The 21,713-nt window shown below is 40.2% G+C and overlaps 1 protein-coding gene across 5 annotated transcripts in view; it reads left to right on the top strand.

The window, feature by feature from the left end:
- Positions 1–21,713, top strand: part of LOC133536444 (PALM2-AKAP2 fusion protein) — a 225,984-nt gene that overhangs the window by 83,994 nt on the left and 120,277 nt on the right. The gene's annotated exons all lie outside the window — the stretch shown is intronic.

Genomic DNA, 21,713 nt, shown 5'->3' with positions numbered 1-21,713 from the left:
AACCACACTTAGTACTGTGACCTCTCTTTAGTTGGATGTGAACCACACTTAGTACTGTGACCTCTCTTTAGTTGGATGTGAACCACACTTAGTACTGTGACTTTTCTTTAGTTGGATTTGAACCACACTTAGTACTGTGAGCTCTCTTTAGTTGGATGTGAACCACACTTAGTTAGTACTGTGAGCTTTCTTTAGTTGGATGTGAACTACACCTAGTACTGTGACCTCTGTTTAGTTGGATGTGAACCACACTTGGTTAGTACTGTGAGTTCTTTTTAGTTGGTTGTGAACCACACTTAGTTATTACTCTCAGCTCTTTTTAGTTGGGTGTGAACCACACTTAGTACTGTGAGCTCTCTTTAGTTGGATGTGAACCACACTTAGTACTGTGAGCTCTCTTTAGTTGGATTTGAACCACACCTAGTACTGTGAGCTCTGTTTAATTGGATGTGAACCACACTTAGTACCGTGACCTCTCTTTAGTTGGATGTGAACCACACTTAGTACTGTGACCTCTCTTTAGTTGGATGTGAACCACACTTAGTACTGGGAGCTCTCTTTAGTTGGATGTGAACCACACTTAGTACTTTGAGCACTCTTTAGATGGATGTGAACCACACTTAGTACTGTGAGCTCTGTTTAGTTGGATGTGAACCACACTTAGTACTGTGACCTCTCTTTAGTTGGATGTGAACCTCATTTAGTACTGTGACCTCTGTTTAGTTGGATGTGAACCACACCTAGTACTATGAGCTCTGTTTTTAGTTGGATGTGAACCACACTTAGTACTGTGACCTCTCTTTAGTTGGATGTGAACCACACTTAGTACTGTGAGCACTCTTTAGTTGGATGTGAACCACACTTAGTACTGTGAGCTCTGTTTAGTTGGATGTGAACCACACTTAGTACTGTGACCTCTGTTTAGTTGGATGTGAACCACACCTAGTACTATGAGCTCTGTTTTTAGTTGGATGTGAACCACACTTAGTACCGTGAGCACTCTTTAGTTGGATGTGAACCACACTTAGTACCGTGACCTCTCTTTAGTTGGATGTGAACCACACTTAGTACTGTGACCTCTGTTTAGTTGGATGTGAACCACACCTAGTACTATGAGCTCTGTTTTTAGTTGGATGTGAACCACACTTAGTACTGTGACCTCTCTTTAGTTGGATGTGAACCACACTTAGTACTGTGAGCACTCTTTAGTTGGATGTGAACCACACTTAGTACTGTGAGCTCTGTTTAGTTGGATGTGAACCACACTTAGTACTGTGACCTCTGTTTAGTTGGATGTGAACCACACCTAGTACTATGAGCTCTGTTTTTAGTTGGATGTGAACCACACTTAGTACCGTGAGCACTCTTTAGTTGGATGTGAACCACACTTAGTACCGTGAGCACTCTTTAGTTGGATGTGAACCACACTTAGTACCGTGAGCACTCTTTAGTTGGATGTGAACCACACTTAGTACTGTGACTTTTCTTTAGTTGGATTTGAACCACACCTAATACTGTGACTTCTCTTTAGTTGGATGTGAACCACACTTAGTACTGTGAGCTTTGTTTAGTTGGATGTGAACCACACTTAGTTAGTACTGCGAGCTTTCTTTAGTTGGATGTGAACTACACCTAGTACTGTGACCTCTGTTTAGTTGGATGTGAACCACACTTGGTTAGTACTGTGAGTTCTTTTTAGTTGGTTGTGAACCACACTTAGTTATTACTCTCAGCTCTTTTTAGTTGGGTGTGAACCACACTTAGTACTGTGAGCTCTCTTTAGTTGGATGTGAACCACACTTAGTACTGTGAGCTCTGTTTAGTTTGATGTGAACCAGACTTAGTACTGTGACCTCTCTTTAGTTGGATGTGAACCACACTTAGTACTGTGAGCTCTCTTTAGTTGGATGTGAACCACACTTAGTCCTGTGAGATCTCTTTAGTTGGATGTGAACCACACTTAGTACTGTGAGATCTCTTTAATTGGATGTGAACCAGACTTAGTACTGTGAGCTCTGTTTAGTTTGATGTAAACCACACTTAGTACTGTGACCTCTCTTTAGTTGGATGTGAACCACACTTAGTACTGTGAGCTCTCTTTAGTTGGATGTGAACCACACTTAGTACTGTGACCTCTCTTTAATTGGATGTGAACCACACTTAGTACTGTGAGCTCTCTTTAGTTGGATGTGAACCACACTTAGTACTGTGAGCTCTGTTTAGTTGGATGTGAACCACACTCAATACTCTGAGCTCTGTTTTTAGTTGGATGTGAACCACACTTAGTACTGTGACCTCTCTTTAGTTGGATGTGTACCACACTTAGTACTGTGAGCTCTCTTTAGTTTGAGGTGAACCAGACTTAGTACTGTGACCTCTCTTTAATTGGATGTGAACCACACTTGGTTAGTACTGCGAGATCTCTTTAGTTGGATGTGAACCAGACTTATTACTGTGAGATCTCTTTAGTTGGATGTGAACCACACTTAGTAATGTGACCTCTCTTTAGTTGGATGTGAACCACACTTAGTAATGTGACCTCTCTTTAGTTGGATGTGAACCACACTTAGTAATGTGACCTCTCTTTAGTTGGATGTGAACCACACTTAGTTAGTACTGTGAGCTTTCTTTAGTTGGATGTGAACTACACCTAGTACTGTGACCTCTCTTTAGTTGGATGTGAACCACACTTAGTACTGTGACTTCTCTTTAGTTGGATGTGAACCACACTTAGTACCGTGAGCACTCTTTAGTTGGATTTGAACCACACCTAGTACTGTGACCTCTCTTTAGTTGGATGTGAACCACACTTAGTACTGTGACTTCTCTTTAGTTGGATGTGAACCACACTTAGTACCGTGAGCACTCTTTAGTTGGATTTGAACCACACCTAGTACTGTGACCTCTCTTTAGTTGGATGTGAACCACACTTAATACTGTGAGCTCTCTTTAGTTGGATGTGAACCACACTTAGTACTGTGACCTCTGTTTAGTTGGATGTGAACCGCACTTAGTACTGTGAGCTCTGTTTTTAGTTGGATGTGAACCACACTTTATACTGTGAGCTCTCTTTAGTTGGATGTGAACCACACCTAGTAATGTGAGCTCTGTTTTTAGTTGGATGCGAACCACACTTAGTACTGTGAGCTCTCTTTAGTTGGATGTGAACCACACCTAGTACTGTGAGCTCTGTTTTTAGTTGGATGTGAACCACACTTAGTACTGTGAGCTCTCTTTAGTTGGATGTGAACCACACTTGGTTAGTACTGCGATATCTCTTTAGTTGGATGTGATCCAGAATTAGTACTGTGAGATCTCTTTGATTGGATGTGAACCAGACTTAGTACGGTGAGCTCTGTTTAGTTGGATGTGAACCACACTCAATACTCTGAGCTCTGTTTTTAGTTGGATGTGAACCACACTTAGTACTGTGACCTCTCTTTAGTTGGATGTGTACCACACTTAGTACTGTGAGCTCTGTTTAGTTTGAGGTGAACCAGACTTAGTACTGTGACCTCTCTTTAATTGGATGTGAACCACACTTGGTACTGTGAGCTCTGTTTAGTTGGATGTGAACCACACTTGGTACTGTGAGCTCTGTTTAGTTGGATGTGAACCACACTTGGTTAGTACTGCGAGATCTCTTTAGTTGGATGTGAACCAGACTTAGTACTGTGAGATCTCTTTAGTTGGATGTGAACCACACTTAGTAATGTGACCTCTCTTTAGTTGGATGTGAACCACACTTAGTTAGTACTGTGAGCTTTCTTTAGTTGGATGTGAACTACACCTAGTACTGTGACCTCTCTTTAGTTGGATGTGAACCACACTTAGTACTGTGACTTCTCTTTAGTTGGATGTGAACCACACTTAGTACCGTGAGCACTCTTTAGTTGGATTTGAACCACACTTAGTACTGTGACCTCTCTTTAGTTGGATGTGAACCACACTTAGTACTGTGAGCTCTCTTTAGTTGGATGTGAACCAGACTTAGTACTGTGAGATCTCTTTAGTTGGATGTGAACCAGACTTAGTACTGTGAGATCTCTTTAGTTGGATGTGAACCACACTTAGTAATGTGACCTCTCTTTAGTTGGATGTGAACCACACTTAGTTAGTACTGTGAGCTTTCTTTAGTTGGATGTGAACTACACCTAGTACTGTGACCTCTCTTTAGTTGGATGTGAACCACACTTAGTACTGTGACCTCTCTTTAGTTGGATGTGAACCACACTTAGTACTGTGAGCTCTCTTTAGTTGGATGTGAACCACACTTAGTACTGTGACCTCTGTTTAGTTGGATGTGAACCACACTTAGTACTGTGACCTCTCTTTAGTTGGATGTGAACCACACTTAGTACCGTGAGCTCTCTTTAGTTGGATGTGAACCACACCTAGTACTGTGACCTCTGTTTAGTTGGATGTGAACCACTCTTAGTACTGTGAGCTCTCTTTAGTTGGATGTGAACCACACCTAGTAATGTGAGCTCTGTTTTTAGTTGGATGTGAACCACACTTAATACTGTGAGCTCTCTTTAGTTGGATGTGAACAACACTTAGTACTGTGAGCTCTCTTTAGTTGGATGTGAACCACACCTAGTAATGTGAGCTCTGTTTTTAGTTGGATGTGAACCACACTTAATACTGTGAGCTCTCTTTAGTTGGATGTGAACCACACTTAGTACTGTGAGCTCTCTTTAGTTGGATGTGAACCACACCTAGTACTGTGAGCTCTGTTTTTAGTTGGATGTGAACCACACTTAATACTGTGAGCTCTCTTTAGTTGGATGTGAACCACACTTAGTACTGTGAGCTCTGTTTAGTTTGATGTGAACCAGACTTAGTACTGTGACCTCTCTTTAGTTGGATGTGAACCACACTTAGTACCGTGAGCTCTCTTTAGTTGGATGTGAACCACACCTAGTACTGTGACCTCTGTTTAGTTGGATGTGAACCACTCTTAGTACTGTGAGCTCTCTTTAGTTGGATGTGAACCACACCTAGTACTGTGACCTCTGTTTAGTTGGATGTGAACCACTCTTAGTACTGTGAGCTCTCTTTAGTTGGATGTGAACCACACCTAGTAATGTGAGCTCTGTTTTTAGTTGGATGTGAACCACACTTAATACTGTGAGCTCTCTTTAGTTGGATGTGAACAACACTTAGTACAGTGAGCTCTCTTTAGTTGGATGTGAACCACACTTAGTACTGTGAGCTCTCTTTAGTTGGATGTGAACCACACTTAGTACTGTGAGCTCTCTTTAGTTGGATTTGAAACACACTTAGTACTTTGACCTATCTTCAGTTGGACTTGAACCACACTTAGTACTGTGACCTCTCTTTAATTGGATGTGAACCACACCTAGTACTGTGACCTCTCCCACCAGTCTTGCATCCTGTCCTCAGTTCTTTCAGCCAAGGTCACACGTGAGTCATTCTGAGTCCATTACATTCCAACTGGACTCTGCTTATCAGTGTCGGGCCGTGAGTTTCCCAGCTAGGCCTTCAGTGATGTGCCACTTCAAAGATAGCATGGTTGATGTCAGCACATGACTATTGCTGGAGAAATACTATACAGAAACAATGAATTTTCTTTTGAATGGAAAAAACTTGATTTACATTTTTTGGTTGACTATTCCTAATGAATAAAATGGCTGTAATGTCCATAAGCAGTTGTTTGTAACCTTCTCAGCTCGTAACAATGGAAGGCAATTTAATTAAGTTGAACTTTAACTTAATGTAAAAAGGAAGAAAAACAACTATCTTCATGTCTCTTCTGTCCTTTCCTTCCTCATTATCTTTAAAAATGAGGAATGGGAGGGATGTGGACAAAAGTCTTATAGTTTTATCGAAATTACAGTGGGGTTGTTTTTTTGTTTTTTAACTTTGACCCGAACCGAGACGCTCTGGCCTGTAAAAAGTCAAATAATTTCAATTGAAGTATTTTGAGATGACCTTGATTTACTATGAGAAAAAATAGTCATCATTTCATTCTTTTTATTGAAATGAATCAATCTCTCTGAATGTTTTGAACTCCTGCTTCAATGTCAGTGTAGAGCAGGGGTCGGCAACCAAAAAAGTTGAGCCATATTGGACCAAAAATACAAAAACAAATTAATCTGGAGCCGCAAAAAAAACAAGCCATGTTACATACAGATGGTGTGTCATTAGATATAAATTGAATTAAGAGGGCTTAAAGGAAACTAAATGAGCTCAAATATACCCACAAATGAGGCATAATGGTGCAATATGTACATACAGGTAGCCTAAATGGCATGTTAGCATCGATTAGCTTGCAGTCATGCAGTCCCCAAATATGTCTGATTAGCACAGTCCACACAAGTCAATAACATCAACAAAACTCACCTTGTTATAAGTTTGGTGGAAAAAATGAGACAGAAAAAGAAGTGGCATAAAACACGTCTTAGAAAGTCGGAGAAAGTTATACATGTAAACCAGGGGTCTCAAACTCAATTTACCTGGGGGCCACTGGATGCAGAAACTGGGTGAGGCTAGGACGCGAGAAAATAATTCTTAAAAAAATATGAACATGCACTTTTTAATGAATTCAGCTTATTTGAATGGCTTTCCCGCCCTAGCAACATGCTTGCCAACTCTCGCGATCTTTCCGGGAAACACCAGAATATCAGTGCCCCTTCCGACAATCTCCCGGGGCAATCATTCTACCGGTTTTATTAAGGGCGTGCCGTGATGGCACTGCCTCTAGCGTCCTCTACAACCTGCCGTCTCGTCCGCTTTTCCACCATACAAACATTGCGCTGACCCAGTCACATATGGTATGAGGCTTCTGCAGACCCACGGAAGTGACTGCAAGACCTACTTGATCAACAGAAATACAGGTTACACTGAGGGTGGCCGTATAAACTTTATCACTGTTAAAAATATGCGCCACACTGTGAAGCCACACCAAACAAGATTGACAAACACATTTTGGGAGAACATCCGCACCAAAACACAACATAAACACAACAGAACAAATACCCAGACTCCAATGCAGCCCTAACTCTTCCGGGCTACAAGAGGGGGCGGGTTGAGGGGGGGGGGGGCGGGGGGCGACTGCGCGGAGGTGTATATTGTAGCTCGTAGGGTTATGGCTGCATGGGATTCTGGGTATTTGTTCTGTTGTGTTACGGTGCGGATGTTCTCCCAAAATGTAAAATAAAAAATGTGTTTGTCATTCTTGTTTGGTGTGGGTTCACAGTGTGGCGCATATTCGTAACAGTGTTAAAGTTGTTCATACGGCCACCCTCAGTGTGACCTGTGTGGCTGTTGCTCAACTATGTCTTTTAGTCGCTTACTGCGTCTACAGAAGCCAAATACAACATGTGGCTGGGCCGGCACGCTGTTTGAACAGGTTGTAGAGGACGCTAAAGGCAGTGCCCCCACGGTGCTCCCATAATATTGTTGTTTTGGGTGAAACTCGAGGGGCACTGAAAATTGGGAGCCTCCCGGAAAAATCGAGGGTATACAAGTATGACGGTGTAAAGCGCCATTCATATAAAACTTGCGGGCCGCACCAACATTAAATTTTCACATGAAGGTAAGGGCCGCAAAATAACATCTCGCTGGCCGCAATTGGTTTGGTTTGAGACCCCTGATGTAAACAAACTACGGCGAGTTCAAGGACCGCCAAAAATAGTGGGACAAAACGGCGCTCGCCAAATAATCAAATCAGTGAAGCATGTTTAATACAAAGAGTGTGCTTTGTAGCAATTAGGAAGGTTTGTGTCATGTTTGTCCTCCTACAGAAACCATATTAAAACAAAAAATATGTTTTTTTTCCCCCTCATAATTTCCATTTTTCATCAATTTTTGAAAAAGCTCCAGAGAGCCACTAAAGAGCCGTAGGTTGCAGACCCCTGGTGTGGAGTAACACTTCCCAGAGGAAAGTCAATCAATCAATCAATGTTTATTTATATAGCCCCAAATCACAAATGTCTCAAAGGACTGCACAAATCATTACGACTACAACATCCTCGGAAGAACCCACAAAAGGGCAAGGAAAACTCACACCCAGTGGGCAGAGAGAATTCACATCCAGTGGGACGCCAGTGACAATGCTGACTATGAGAAACCTTGGAGAGGACCTCAGATGTGGGCAACCCCCCCTCTCTAGGGGACCGAAAGCAATGGATGTCGAGCGAGTCTAACATGATACTGTGAAAGTTCAATCCATAGTGGCTCCAACACAGCCGCGAGAGTTCAGTTCAAGCGGATCCAAGACAGCAGCGAGAGTCCCGTTCACAGGAAACCATCTCAAGCGGATCAGCAAGTGGAAGCAGATGTATTTTTCTACTAATGTTCTTCTTTACGCGCTAATTCAGATAGAATCAACAGCGCCTCTGCTGGTAAGAGCCAAGAAGTGCACACTCCATTTTGCTTTGACCGACCCGTCCAAGATGTAGTCCACCTTTTCCTTCAAGGTCAAGTGCAGCTCACATTGACCCTGAAGAGAATCAGCAGTATAGAAAAGCGGTGGATTGATGCTAACTCCCCAAATACACAAAGAACTGACTTGTTTAATATTCATGATCCCAACATTGTGTCACATGACTCTAAACTAGCATGAATAGTTCACGTGGTTGAGTTGAGGGACAACACTCAGCACTCATGTTGACATCCTGTTAGCTACTGGAGCTTCTCGTCGGTGCAGAAATAAGAGAAAGGTCACACAGACGGCAGAATAACGTTGGTGCTCAAAGGTAAACAAGCAGCGGTTAATGGTCACATTGTCACTCACCTGAATGGACAGAATTGTCTCACACACACTTTCCTCAAGAGGACACATTCAACTTTGTTTTACTTTCATTTAGACCAGCACAAGGCCAACACTTACTGTGCAGCACTTCCTGTGTTTAGAAGGTCTTAGTCCTTCTTTAGAAGGTCTTACTCCTTGCTTTTATAGGTTGGGCCGTCCTAATCCTCATCAATATGGCGTCGTAGAAAGGCTATAGACCAAAAATACACATGACCCCAACATAGTGCACTGTTACATGACCCCATGACCCCAACATAGTACACTGTTACATGACCCCATGACCCCAGCATAGTACACTGTTACATGACCCCATGACCCCAACAGTGGCGGCCCATGCATTTCCCACCTAGGCCTTCAGTGATGTCCCACTTCAAAGATGACCTTTCAGAATAGCATCATTGATGTCAGCACATGAGCATTGCTGGAGGAATACAATACAGCAGGGGTCACCAACCAGGTAACCCATAAGGACCAGATGAGTAGCCCGCTGGCCTGTTCTAAAAATAGCTCAAATAGCAGCACTTACCAGTGGGCTGCCTCTATTTTTCTAATTTTATTTATTTATTAGCAAGCTGGTCTCGCTTTGCTCGACATTTTTTATTTTAAGAGAGACAAAACTCAAATAGAATTTGAAAATCCAAGAAAATATTTTAAAGACTTGGTCTTCACTTGTTTAAATAAATTCATTTATTTTTTTACTTTGCTTCTTCTAACTTCCAGAAAGACAATTTCAGAGAAAAAATACAACCTTAAAAATGATTTTAGGATTTTTAAACACATACACCTTTTTTACCTTTTTAAATTTCTTCCTCTTCATTCCTGACAATTTAAATCAATATTCAAGTATATTTTATTTTTTATTGTAAAGAATAATAAATACATTTTAATCTAATTTTTCATTTTAGCTTCTGTTTTTTTCAATGAAAAATATTTGTGAAATATTTCTTCAAACTTATTATGATTAATGTTTAAAAAAAATTATTCTGGCAAATGTAGAAAATCTACATGTAGATCTTATTTCAAAGTCTTTTGAATTAATTTTTTTAATGTTTGTTCTGGAAAATCTAGAAATATATATTGTTAGAACTATAGCTTTAGCCTATTTCTTATATATTCTAACAAAGTGCAGATTGGATTTTAACCCATTTAAAACATGTCATCAACATTCTAAAATTAATCTTAATCAGAAAAATGACTAATGATGTTCCATAAATTATTTTTTTAAATTTTTCTAAAATATATTTAAATTAGCTAGTTTTTCTCTTCTTTTTTTCGGTTGAATTTTAAAGAGTCGAAATTGAACATAAACTATGTTTCAAAATTTAATTTTCCTTTTTTTCTGTTTTGTCCTCTTTAAAACCGTTCAATTAAGTGTATATATATATATATATATATATACACTTTATATATATATATATATATATATATATATATATATATATATGTGTATTAAAGGTAAATTGAGCAAGTTGGCTATTTTATGGCAATTTACTTAAGTGTGTATCAAACTGGTAGCCCTTCGCAATAATCAGTACCCAAGAAGTAGCTCTTGGTTTCAAAAAGGTTGGTGACCCCTGCTATACAGGAACACATTTATGCACTACTTTGCATTGAACCACATCACAGTGTACAAAACGAGTTATTTTCTGGCGCATTTAAAAATCAATAAACCCGCATCAGCAATTAAAACATTTCTTATGTGGTACTGTCAACATTAAAATTGCAAAAAAACAACAACATACTAAACATGAAAAAATAAAGAAATACAATAACTGAACTCACATTTCATGGACAGTTGACCGAGCTTCCGGGGTTGGCCGACATGGTCTCACAAGATGAAGTTTCTCTTCAAATATCCTTCTTGAAAATGACCTTGCAAATATATGTGTTGTCTTATCCAATCATAAAAGTTTCAGACGAGGCTCAATTCAGAACCCTAACTTTTTCTGTTAGCCTGACCTTGGGATTTATAACCACGTACAGAAGATGCTTGGGTTAGGTTTGAAAAAATCGGAATCCGATACATGTCAAAAATGATATGATATAGAACAATAACTGACTGACTCTTAATGCCCTTCATGTCTCGTTTGAAGACCCACAGACTGTTCTTGCATGACATCAGTCATCATGTCTGGAGAATCAAGACCTTGCCAGAATCTGCTAGGACTGTGAACACAGTGAGTCTCCCTCAGAGGACAAAGTATGGTCCAGGCCTCCTCCACTCTTATCAAATCTCTCCTTGGAGGAATCCAGTTTGTCTTTGTTTGAAGCTGCTGCACATTCCCTTGCAGTCTTCTGGGCTCAGAGGAGACAAGAGCTTCTTTTGTGTTGGCGTCTACACTTTCAATCACACGTCCCAAAATATCTCAGCAGGCACAGTCTTTCCACCACAGATAGTGAAAAAGGAGAGGAAGAAGGTATGAGCACAGATAGTGAAGAAGGAGAGGGAGAAGGTATGAGCACACAGTGAAGGAGAGGAAGAAGGTGTCAACTGAGATAGTGAAGAAGGAGAGGGAGAAGGTATGACTACAGATAGTGAAGGAGAGGGAGAAGGTATGACCACAGATAGTGAAGAAGGAGAGGGAGAAGGTATGACCACAGATAATGAAGAAGGAGAGGGAGAAGGTATGAGCACAGATAGTGAAGAAGGAGAGGGAGAATGTATGAGCACAGATAGTGAAGAAGGAGAGGGAGAATGTATGAGCACAGATAGTGAAGAAGGAGAGGGAGAAGGTATGAGCACAGATAGTGAAGAAGGAGAGGGAGAATGTATGAGCACAGATAGTGAAGAAGGAGAGGGAGAATGTATGAGCACAGATAGTGAAGAAGGAGAGGGAGAAGGTATGAGCACAGATTGTGAAGAAGGAGAGGGAGAAGGTATGACCACAGATAGTGAAGAAGGAGAGGGAGAAGGTATAACCACAGATAGTGAAGAAGGAGAGGGAGAAGGTATGATATGAGCACAGATAGTGAAAAAGGAGAAGGAGAAGGTATGACCACAGATAGTGAAGAAGGAGAGAGAGAAGGTATGACCACAGATAGTGAAGAAGGAGAGGGATAAAGTATGACCACAGATAGTGAAGAAGGAGAGGGAGAAGGTATGACCACAGATAGTGAAGAAGGAGAGGGAGAAGGTATGACCACAGATAGTGAAGGAGAGGGAGAAGGTATGACCACATATAGTGAAGAAGGAGAGGGAGAATGTATGACCACAGATAGTGAAAAAGGAGAGGGAGATGGTATGACCACAGATAGTGAAGAAGGAGAGGGAGAAGGTATGACTACAGATAGTGAAGGAGAGGGAGAAGGTATGACCACAGATAGTGAAGAAGGAGAGGGAGAAGGTTTGAGCACAGATAGTGAAGAAGGAGAGGGAGAATGTATGAGCACAGATAGTGAAGAAGGAGAGGGAGAAGGTATGAGCACAGATAGTGAAGAAGGAGAGGGAGAAGGTATGATATGAGCACAGATAGTGAAAAAGGAGAGGGAGAAGGTATGACCACATATAGTGAAGAAGGAGACAGAGAAGGTATGACCACAGATAGTGAAGAAGGAGAGGGAGAAAGTATGACCACAGATAGTGAAGAAGGAGAGGGAGAATGTATGAGCACAGATAGTGAAGAAGGAGAGGGAGAAGGTATGACCACAGATAGTGAAGAAGGAGAGGGAGAAGGTATGACCACAGATAGTGAAGAAGGAGAGGGAGAAGGTATGATATGAGCACAGATAGTGAAAAAGGAGAGGGAGAAGGTATGACCACAGATAGTGAAGAAGGAGAGGGAGAAGGTATGACCACAGATAGTGAAGAAGGAGAGGGAGAAAGTATGACCACAGATAGTGAAGAAGGAGAGGAAGAAGGTTTGAGCACAGATAGTGAAGAAGGAGAGGGAGAATGTATGAGCACAGATAGTGAAGAAGGAGAGGGAGAAGGTATGAGCACAGATAGTGAAGAAGGAGAGGGAGAAGGTATGATATGAGCACAGATAGTGAAAAAGGAGAGGGAGAAGGTATGACCACATATAGTGAAGAAGGAGAGAGAGAAGGTTTGACCACAGATAGTGAAGAAGGAGAGGGAGAAAGTATGACCACAGATAGTGAAGAAGGAGAGGGAGAATGTATGAGCACAGATAGTGAAGAAGGAGAGGGAGAAGGTATGACCACAGATAGTGAAGAAGGAGAGGGAGAAGGTATGACCACAGATAGTGAAGAAGGAGAGGGAGAAGGTATGATATGAGCACAGATAGTGAAAAAGGAGAGGGAGAAGGTATGACCACAGATAGTGAAGAAGGAGAGGGAGAAGGTATGACCACAGATAGTGAAGAAGGAGAGGGAGAAAGTATGACCACAGATAGTGAAGAAGGAGAGGAAGAAGGTTTGAGCACAGATAGTGAAGAAGGAGAGGGAGAATGTATGAGCACAGATAGTGAAGAAGGAGAGGGAGAAGGTATGAGCACAGATAGTGAAGAAGGAGAGGGAGAAGGTATGATATGAGCACAGATAGTGAAAAAGGAGAGGGAGAAGGTATGACCACATATAGTGAAGAAGGAGAGAGAGAAGGTATGACCACAGATAGTGAAGAAGGAGAGGGAGAAAGTATGACCACAGATAGTGAAGAAGGAGAGGGAGAATGTATGAGCACAGATAGTGAAGAAGGAGAGGGAGAAGGTATGACCACAGATAGTGAAGAAGGAGAGGGAGAAGGTATGACCACAGATAGTGAAGAAGGAGAGGGAGAAGGTATGATATGAGCACAGATAGTGAAAAAGGAGAGGGAGAAGGTATGACCACAGATAGTGAAGAAGGAGAGGGAGAAGGTATGACCACAGATAGTGAAGAAGGAGAGGGAGAAAGTATGACCACAGATAGTGAAGAAGGAGAGGGAGAAAGTATGACCACAGATAGTGAAGAAGGAGAGGGAGAAAGTATGACCACAGATAGTGAAGAAGGAGAGGGAGAAGGTATGACCACAGATAGTGAAGAAGGAGAGGGAGAAGGTATGACCACAGATAGTGAAGAAGGAGAGGGAGAAAGTATGACCACAGATAGTGAAGAAGGAGAGAGAAAAGGTATGACCACGGATAATGAAGAAGGAGGGGGAGAAAGTATGACCACAGATAGTGAAGAAGGAGAGGGAGAAGGTATGACCACAGATAGTGAAGAAGGAGAGAGAAAAGGTATGACCACGGATAATGAAGAAGGAGGGGGAGAATGTATGACCACAGATAGTGAAGAAGGAGAGGGAGAAGGTATGACCACAGATAGTGAAGAAGGAGATGGAGAAGGTATGAGCACAGATAGTGAAGAAGGAGATGGAGAAGGTATGAGCACAGATAGTGAAGAAGGAGAGGGAGAATGACCACAGATAGTGAAGAAGGAGAGGGAGAAGGTATGACCACAGATAGTGAAGAAGGAGAGGGAGAATGTATGAGCACAGATAGTGAAGAAGGAGAGGGAGAAGGTATGACCACAGATAGGGAAGAAGGAGAGGGAGAAGGTATGACCACAGATAGTGAAGAAGGAGAGGGAGAAGGTATGATATGAGCACAGATAGTGAAAAAGGAGAGGGAGAAGTTATGACCACAGATAGTGAAGAAGGAGAGGGAAAAGGTATGACCACAGATAGTGAAGAAGGAGAGGGAGAAAGTATGACCACAGATAGTGAAGAAGGAGAGGGAGAAGGTATGACCACAGATAGTGAAGAAGGAGAGGGAGAAAGTATGACCACAGATAGTGAAGAAGGAGAGAGAAAAGGTATGACCACGGATAGTGAAGAAGGAGAGGGAGAAAGTATGACCACAGATAGTGAAGAAGGAGAGAGAAAAGGTATGACCACGGATAATGAAGAAGGAGGGGGAGAAAGTATGACCACAGATAGTGAAGAAGGAGAGGGAGAAGGTATGACCACAGATAGTGAAGAAGGAGATGGAGAAGGTATGAGCACAGATAGTGAAGAAGGAGATGGAGAAGGTATGAGCACAGATAGTGAAGAAGGAGAGGGAGAATGACCACAGATAGTGAAGAAGGAGAGGGAGAATGACCACAGATAGTGAGTGAAGAAGGAGAAAGAGGACGTGACCACAGATAGTGAGTGAAGATGGAGAAAGAGGACGTAAAAATAGGCTGTTGACACGTCACTCAGGTTCGCACGGAGCTGGAGGGGACGTGACCTCCAGGTCCACCTGAATTTCGGGAGACAATTTGTCCCAGGATGTTTTCAGGAGAGGCGCTGAATTTCGGGAGTCTCCCGGAAAAATCCGGGAGGGTTGGCAAGTTTGCATAAGAAGGAAAAAGGAGATATCTGCTTTGCGCCTGAGCTGTATTTTATTGGACCTAATTTTAAATATTTAATAATAATTTAACAGTAAATGGTGGATAACACTGAGAATCAGATTGCCAAAATTAAACTCATGGACTAAAAAGTATTTACTCAGCATCCAATCAAAATGTTCTCTTATCATGGCAATGCTGTTCACAGCCACCAGAGGAAGTCAGTGCATCGTGACAGGACATCCTTGGACCTCAGAAATAATTGGCTTTTATAGTTGGTGACAATTTATTTGTGTTGCCAACCAACCTAGAGACACACATTCATGAATGTTTGATTATATCTGCTCAGACATTCACCAGACTAAAAAAACTGTCCAAAGTACTCCAGCAGGAGACACACGGGCTTGTCCTGTGTGTGTCTGGCACAAGCAAACTATACTTTCCAATACATTCCAAGTTGTATAAAGTTTTGAAAATAATCTTTGTTTTGCCTACAGTGCGATGCACCAGAGTTTAGATGGTTTCTCAGTATGGCCACTTCTTCCAAGAACATAACATTTGGGGAGCTGAGGTCGTTAAAACTTCGCTCCATGCACAGTTGAGACCTCTTAGCTTTATGATGTGGAAAAGATGAACTGCTTCCAAGTGTAAATATGGAGGGAAAACACCAGCTTGTGTCCTCTGGTTACATCTGGACATTTCTGCTGATACAGCTTTATTTTCCTCTGCAGACGTGACATACAAGCTTTCAACCAATGCAACATTGGACTTAAAACTACTTGCCATACAAGGTTACAACCATTGGACTTAAAACTACTTGACATACGAGGTTACAACCAATGCAACATTGGACTTAAAACTACTTGCCATACAAGGTTACAACCATTGGACTTAAAACTACTTGACATACGAGGTTACAACCAATGCAACATTGGACTTAAAACTATGTGACGTATGAGGTTACAACCAATGCAACATTGGACTTAAAAGTACTTGACATACGAAGTTTCAACCAATGCAACATTGGACTTAAAACCTTGTGACGTATGAGGTTACAACCAATGCAACATTGGACTTAAATCGACTTGACATACAAGGTTACAACCAATGCAACATTGGACTTAAAAGTACTTGACATACGAAGTTTCAACCAATGCAACATTGGACTTAAAACCTTGTGACGTATGAGGTTACAACCAATGCAACATTGGACTTAAATCGACTTGACATACAAGGTTACAACCAATGCAACATTGGACTTAAAAGTACTTGACATACGAGGTTTCAACCAATGCAACATTGGACTTAAAACTACTTGACAAACGAGGTTACAACCAATGCAACATTGGACTTAAAACTACTTGACAAACGAGATTACAACCAATGCAACATTGGACTTAAAAGTACTTGACATACGAGGTTTCAACCAATGCAACATTGGACTTAAACTACTTGACAAACGAGGTTACAACCAATGCAACATTGGACTTAAAAGTACTTGACATACGAGGTTTCAACCAATGCAACATTGGACTTAAAACTACTTGACAAACGAGGTTACAACCAATGCAACATTGGACTTAAAACTACTTGACAAACGAGGTTACAACCAATGCAACATTGGACTTAAAACTACTTGACTTTTTAGGTTTCAATCATTGGACCATTGGACTTAAAACTACTTGACATATGAGGTTACAACCAATGCAACATTGGACTTAAAACTACTTGACATACGAGGTTACAACCAATGCAACATTGGACTCAAAACTACTTGACATACAAGGTTTCAACCAATGCAACATTGGACTTAAAACTACTGGACATACAAGGTTACAACCATTGCAACATTGGACTTAAAACTACATGACATATGATGTTTCGACCAATGCAACATTGGACTTAAATCTACTTGACATACAAGCTTTCAACCAATGCAACATTGGACTTAAAACTACATGACATACGAGGTTACAACCAATGAAACATTGGACTTAAAACTACTTGACACACGAGTTTTTAACCAATGAAACATTGGACTTAAAACTACTTGACATACGAGGTTTCAACCAATGCAAAATTGGACTTAAAACAACTTAACATACAAGGTTTCAACCAATGCAACATTGGACTTAAAACTACTTGACATTTGAGGTTTCAATCATTGGACCATTGGACTTAAAACTACCTGACATACGAGGTTAAAACCAATGCAACATTGGACTCAAAACTACTTGACATACACGGTTTCAACCAATGCAACATTGGACTTAAAACTACCTGACATGCGAGGTTTCAACCAATGCAACATTGGACTTAAAACTACTGGACATACAAGGTTACAACCATTGCAACATTGGACTTAAAACTACGTGACATATGATGTTTCGACCAATGCAACATTGGACTTAAATCTACTTGACATACAAGCTTTCAACCAATGCAACATTGGACTTAAAACTACTTGACATACAAGGTTACAACCAATGAAACATTGGACTTAAAACTACTTGACATACGAGTTTTTAACCAATGAAACATTGGACTTAAAACTACTTGACATACGAGGTTTCAACCAATGCAAAATTGGACTTAAAACAACTTAACATACAAGGTTTCAACCAATGCAACATTGGACTTAAAACTACTTGACATACGAGGTTTCAACCAATGCAACATTGGACTTAAAACTACATGACATACAAGGTTTCAACCAATGCAACATTGGACTTAAAACAACTTAACATACAAGGTTTCAACCAATGCAACATTGGACTTAAAACTACTTGACATACAAGGTTTCAACCAATGCAACATTGGACTTAAAACTACTTGACATACGAGGTTTCAACCAATGCAACATTGGACTTAAAACAACTTAACATACAAGGTTTCGACCAATGCAACATTGGACTTAAAACTACTTGACATACGAGGTTTCGACCAATGCAACATTGGACTTAAAACTACTTGACATACGAGGTTTCGACCAATGCAACATTGGACTTAAAACTAATTTACATGCGAGGTTTCAACCATGCAACATTAGACTTAAAACTTCTTGCCATACGAGGTTTCGACCAATGCAACATTGGACTTAAAACTACTTGACATACGAGGTTTCGACCAATGCAATATTGGACTTAAAACTAATTTACATGCGAGGTTTCAACCATGCAACATTAGACTTAAAACTTCTTGCCATACAATGTTTCAACCAATGCAAAATTGGACTTAAAACTACTTAACATAAGAGGTTTCAACCAATGCCACGTTGGACTTAAAACTACTTGCCATACGAGGTTTCGACCAATGCAACATTGGACTTAAAAATACTTGACATACAACTTTAGAACCAATGCAACATTGGACTTAAAACTACTTGACATATGAGGTTACAACCAATGCAACATTGGACTTAAAACTACTTGACATACAAGGTTACAACCATTGGACTTAAAACTACGTGACATACAAGCTTTCAACCAATGCAACATTGGACTTAAAACTACTTGACATACGAGGTTACAACCAATGAAACATTGGACTTAAAACTACTTGACATACGAGTTTTTAACCAATGAAACATTGGACTTAAAACTACTTGACATACGAGGTTTCAACCAATGCAAAATTGGACTTAAAACAACTTAACATGCAAGGTTTCAACCAATGCAACATTGGACTTAAAACTACTTGACGTACAAGGTTTCAACCAATGCAACATTGGACTTAAAACTACTTGACATACGAGGTTTCGACCAATGCAACATTGGACTTAAAACTACTTGACATATGATGTTTCGACCAATGCAACATTGGACTTACAACTAATTTACATGCGAGGTTTCAACCATGCAACATTAGACTTAAAACTTCTTGCCATACAATGTTTCAACCAATGCAAAATTGGACTTAAAACTACTTAACATAAGAGGTTTCAACCAATGCCACATTGGACTTAAAACTACTTGCCATACGAGGTTTCGACCAATGCAACATTGGACTTAAAAATACTTGACATACAACTTTAGAACCAATGCAACATTGGACTTAAAACTACTTGACATACGAGGTTACAACCAATGCAACATTGAACTTAAAAGTACTTGACATATGAGGTTTCAACCAATGCAACACTGGACTTAAAACTACTTGACATACGAGGTTACAACCAATGCAACATTAGACTTAAAACTACTTGACATACGAGGTTTCAACCAATACAACATTGGACTTAAAACTACTTGACATACGAGGTTACAACCAATGCAACATCGGACTTAAAACTACTTGACATACAAGCTTTCAACCAATGCAACATTGGACTTAAAACTACTTGACATACGAGGTTACAACCAATGAAACATTGGACTTAAAACTACTTGACATACGAGTTTTTAACCAATGAAACATTGGACTTAAAACTACTTGACATACGAGGTTTCAACCAATGCAAAATTGGACTTAAAACAACTTAACATGCAAGGTTTCAACCAATGCAACATTGAACTTAAAACTACTTGACGTACAAGGTTTCAACCAATGCAACATTGGACTTAAAACTACTTGACATACGAGGTTTCGACCAATGCAACATTGGACTTAAAACTACGTGACATACGAGGTTTCGACCAATGCAACATTGGACTTAAAACTACTTGACATATGATGTTTCGACCAATGCAACATTGGACTTAAAAACTAATTTACATGCGAGGTTTCAACCATGCAACATTAGACTTAAAACTTCTTGCCATACAATGTTTCAACCAATGCAAAATTGGACTTAAAACTACTTGACATAAGAGGTTTCAACCAATGCCACATTGGACTTAAAACTACTTGCCATACGAGGTTTCGACCAATGCAACATTGGACTTAAAAATACTTGACATACAACTTTAGAACCAATGCAACATTGGACTTAAAACTACTTGACATACGAGGTTACAACCAATGCAACATTGAACTTAAAAGTACTTGACATATGAGGTTTCAACCAATGCAACACTGGACTTAAAACTACTTGACATACGAGGTTACAACCAATGCAACATTAGACTTAAAACTACTTGACATACGAGGTTTCAACCAATACAACATTGGACTTAAAACTACTTGACATACGAGGTTACAACCAATACAACATTGGACTTAAAACTACTTGACATACGAGGTTTCAACCAATACAACATTGGACTTAAAACTACTTGACATACGAGGTTTCAACCAATGCAACATTGGACTTAAAACTACTTGACATACAAGGTTTCAACCAATGCAACATTGGACTTAAAACTACTTGACATACGAGGTTTCAACCAATGCAACATTGGACTTAAAACTACTTGACATACGAGGTTTCAACCAATGCAACATTGGACTTAAAACTACTTGACATACGAGGTTTCAACCAATGCAACATTGGACTTAAAACTACTTGAATAACAGGTTTCAACCAATGCAACATTGGACTTAAAACTACTTGACATACGAGGTTTCAACCAATGCAACATTGGACTTAAAACTACTTGCCATACAAGGTTACAACCATTGGACTTAAAACTACTTGACATACGAGGTTTCAACCAATGCAACATTGGACTTAAATCTACTTGACATAAAAGCTTTCAACCAATGCAACATTGGACTTAAATCTACTTGACATACAAGCTTTCAACCAATGCAACATTGGACTTAAATCTACTTGACATACAAGCTTTCAACCAATGCAACATTGGACTTAAAACTACTTGGCATACGAGGTTACAACCAATACAACATTGAACCTAAAACTACATGACATACGAGGTTTCAACAAATGCAACATTGGACTTAAATCTACTTGACATACGAGATTTCAACCAATACAACATTGGACTTAAAAATACTTGACATACAACGTTAGAACCAATGCAACATTGGACTTAAAACTACTTGACATACGAGGTTTCAACCAATGCAACATTGGACTTAAAACTACTTGCCATACAAGGTTACAACCATTGGACTTAAAACTACTTGACATACGAGGTTTCAACCAATGCAACATTGGACTTAAATCTACTTGACATACAAGCTTTCAACCAATGCAACATTGGACTTAAATCTACTTGACATACAAGCTTTCAACCAATGCAACATTGGACTTAAATCTACTTGACATACAAGCTTTCAACCAATGCAACATTGGACTTAAAACTACTTGACATACGAGGTTACAACCAATACAACATTGAACCTAAAACTACATGACATACGAGGTTTCAACAAATGCAACATTGGACTTAAATCTACTTGACATACGAGATTTCAACCAATACAACATTGGACTTAAAAATACTTGACATACAACGTTATAACCAATGCAACATTGGACGTAAAACTACTTTACATACAAGGTTACAACCAATGCAACATTGTACTTAAATCTACTTGACATACGAGCTTTCAACCAATGCAACGGGTTCCATGGACCACCAAGGAAGGATATGCTTGTTCAGGTTTGACTCTTGTTTATTTTTTCAAATAAGGTCTTTTTGCGCCGTCGTCACTCCCAATGCTCGCTCCTCCGTGTAGCTCTTCAGTCGGCCGCGTTTTTGTTATCGCCGTCTTGCTCTCTCTCGCTTCCGCTCTTCATCCGCTACTGCAGGCTCTCCAACTC

The sequence above is a fragment of the Nerophis ophidion genome, linkage group LG17 (assembly GCF_033978795.1).
Source record: "Nerophis ophidion isolate RoL-2023_Sa linkage group LG17, RoL_Noph_v1.0, whole genome shotgun sequence".
Taxonomy (NCBI): Eukaryota; Metazoa; Chordata; class Actinopteri; order Syngnathiformes; family Syngnathidae; genus Nerophis; species Nerophis ophidion.
This window is presented reverse-complemented; position numbering and strand designations above follow the sequence as displayed.